Genomic DNA, 3,528 nt, shown 5'->3' on the forward strand with positions numbered 1-3,528 from the left:
CTTTCCATATTTCTAAATGTTAATTAAGGTAAAAACTCTTGACATTTGGGCACTTTTTTTTTTTGGCTCTCCCAAGAACATGGACGCACCCACCTTCATTATTTTTATTTTAAGTTTTGCGTCGGAGAGACTCTTGAGCCTTCCACGCCTACATGAAAAATTAAAACCAAGGGGATGTAATCACAGGTTCACTAGGACCTACCACAATTAGCATAGCGGCTAGGTTCAAAGGCTTACCAAAGGTGCAAGAGTTATTTGACCATAAACAAAAGTGACCCATGAAAGGTAAGAAGTAGAGGGAAACTTAGCGCAATAATACATTACCTCTAAAATGGTCACATAAAATTGCAATTCTATCAACTTCCTACTATGGATTCCGAGTGAGAAGTGGATAGTTTGTCCTATTTTGAGCATAATGTGCACTTTAAGCAACAAATGAATCCTTAAGTTTGGAATAGAGTTTCAAAAATGAATTTAGTCAAATTAAAACCTTTAGCATAAACAATCTCAATCCTACATGATATTATTACATTCTACATCATGATATTTTGATGCAAATAGCAAGATGTGAGCCTTCTCAGGTAGAATGTATATACCTTTGGTTAGGATGTACTATATGACAAGTGCGTGGAACGCTAGGCTCCTTTACGACAACGACAATCGAAGTTTCACTCAACAATCCATTTCTCCTCTTTTTCCTCTCTCAATTCCCTATATCTAATTTTTTCTCTCTCTTTGCCTTCTATTTTAGTTTATTTTCTCTCTCTCTCTCTCTCTCTCTCTCTCTCTCTCTCCTCTTTTTTCCTTTTTTCTTCTTCTTATTCTTCCTTTCTCTTCGTTCTCTCTTTAAATTTTTTTCTTTTCTCTCTCTTGATCTCTTTTAAATTTTATATTTCCTCTCTCTCTCTCTCTCTCTCTCTCTCTCTCTCTCTCTCTCTGTGCGTACTTTTCTTCTCTCTCTCCCCCTCCTCTCTTTTCTTTCTCTCTCTCCCCTTTATTTTTTCTTCTCTTTTTTTTAAATTTTATCTTTTTTCTCTCTATAATTCTCTATCCATGTTCCCTCTCTCTCTATCTCTCTTCTTCTTCTTCTTCTTCCTTCCTCCCTCCCCTTCAATCTCTCTTACAGTATGTAAATTTATATTTTCCCTATCTGTAGTTCTCTCTCTTTATGTTCATATTCTCTCTCTTCTTCTTCACACACACTCTCTCTCCTTTTATTCTCTCTCTCTCCCCCCTTTTCTTATCCTCCCCTTTCTCCACTTTTACCTTTTTTTCTTCTCTCCCTCTCTCTTTTAAATTCTCTCTCTCTCTCTCTCTCTCTCTCTCTCTCTCTCTCTCTCTCAAAATGTTTAAATTTAGAAAGGCATTTCTATTTCCTCTTTTCCCCTTTCGTCTTCTTCTTCTTCTCTCTCTCTCCCCCTCTCTCTCCGCTTTTCTTCTCTCTGTGTTCAAACTCTCTCTCTTCTTCTTCTTCTTCTTTTTTCTCTCTTTCCTTTTCTTCTCTCCCCACTTTTTTCTATCCATCTCTTTCTCTCTCTCCCCCCTTTTCTTCTTCCCCCTCTCTCCTTTCTTTTTCACTCTCTTTATATATTTCTCTTAGTTTCTCTCTCTCTCTCTCTCTCTCTCTCTCTCTCTCTCTCTCTCTCTCTCTCTCTCTCTCTCTCTCTCTCTCTCTCATATTTCTTTTCCACTCTCTTCCTCTTTCAAGTTTTTTCTCTCTCTCTTTTCTGTCTCTATTTTTCTATTCCCCTTTCTATCCCCCCATTTCTTCTCTTTCTCTCTCAATTTATATATTTCTTCTCTATCTCTCTCTAAGTCAAAAACTATATCAAAAAAACTTAATTTTAAAATGACTATTCTCTTTCCTCTTTTCCCCTCTCTCCTTCATTCTCTCTTTCTTCTTCTTCTTCTCTCTCTCTTTCTTCTTTTCTTCTCTCCCTGGTTTTCTTCTCTCTCTCTCCTCTTTTTTCCTTCTCTCTCTCTTCTTTCTCTCTCTCTCTCTCTCTCTCTCTAAATTTTTTTTCTTTTTGCGCTCCCTCTCTCTCTCTAATTTTATATTTCCTCTCTCTATAATTATCTCTCTCTGTGTTCATATTATCTCTTCTTCTTCTTCTTCTCTCTCTCTCTCTCTTCTCTTTCTCTCTCCTCTTTTTCCCTTTTTTTCTTCTCTCTCTTTTTTAAATGTTATCTTTTTTCTCTCGACAATTCTCTCTTTGTTTTCCCTCTCTCTCCTCTTCTTTCTTTTCTTCTCTCTATGTATCTTTCTCTTAGTTTTTTGTTATTTCTCTCTCCTCATTTTTCTTTTCCTCTCTTTTTTTCAGATTTTTTCTCGTTTTTTTCTTTTCTCTTTATTTTTCTCTTTTCTCTCTTTCTCTTTCCCTCCCCTTATTTCCTCTCTCTCTCCCTCTCTCTCTCTCTCAAATTATATATTTCCTTTTTTCTCTCTCTCAATCAAAAACTATCTCAAACATTTTAATTCAAAAAACTATTCTCTTTCCTCTTTTTCCCCCCTCTTTTCCTCTTTCTTGTTTTTCTTTTTCTTATCTTTCCTCCCCCTCTCTTCTCTCTTTTCCTTGTCTCTCCATCTCCTCTTTTTTTCTTTTTTTTTTCTCTTTTAAAATTATCATTCCTCTCTATAATCCTCTCTCTCTTCTTCTTCTTCTTCTTCTCTCCTCTCCTCTCTCTCTCTCTCCCTCTCTCTCTCTCTCTCAAAGTGTGTGAAAAACTAAGTCCAAAATAATTTTATTAAAAAATATTTTTAAAATATTTAATTAAAATGTAATCTAATTGTGAGAGAGAGAGAGAGGAGAGGCCTAGGCCTACACATGAGAAAGAGAGGGGGGAGGAATTTAATTAAAAAGGGGAGGGGGAAGAGAAAGGGAAAGATAACATGTGAGAGAGAGAGGAGGGGTTTTTAATTTTAAAAAGGGAGGTAAGAGAGAGAGAGAGAGAGAGAGAGAGAGAGAGAGAGAGAGAGAGGCCTAGGGGGAAGAGAAAGGGAGAGATAGCATGTGAGAGAGAGAGGAGGGGGTTTTAATTTTAAAAAAGAGGAGAGAGAGAGAGAGAGAGAGAGAGAGAGAGAGAGAGAGAGAGAGAGAGAGAGAGAGAGAGCCATAGGCCCTACACATGAGAGAGGGGGGAGGGGGAGAGGAGAGGGACTTTTAATTAAAAAGGGAAGGGGAAAGAGAAAATGAGAGATTCCACGAGAGAGAGAGAGAGAGAGAGAGAGGGGAGGGGGTTTTAATTTTTTAAAATGATGTTTGGAAAAGGGGGTAGGTTCGAAAAGCCCTTTGAAGGTTCAAGGCTTCTCAAACCTATAACCAAAATAATATAGTAGTAAGATTTAAAATACACAAGAGTCTGCATATAACCAAAATAATATAGTAGTAAGATTTAAAATACACGAGTCTGCATACACATACACACACTGAATTAAGGCACCACATGCAAGATATTGAATACTATTTTCAATTTCTACGTTTTAGAAAAAAAAGAGAAGTCTTGGAACTATTATACACTTGCCATGTA

Source organism: Lygodium microphyllum, chromosome 3 (genome assembly GCF_053477565.2).
Source record: "Lygodium microphyllum isolate KBCC chromosome 3, Lygodium_microphyllum_v1.1.10, whole genome shotgun sequence".
In the NCBI taxonomy this organism is placed as follows: Eukaryota; Viridiplantae; Streptophyta; class Polypodiopsida; order Schizaeales; family Lygodiaceae; genus Lygodium; species Lygodium microphyllum.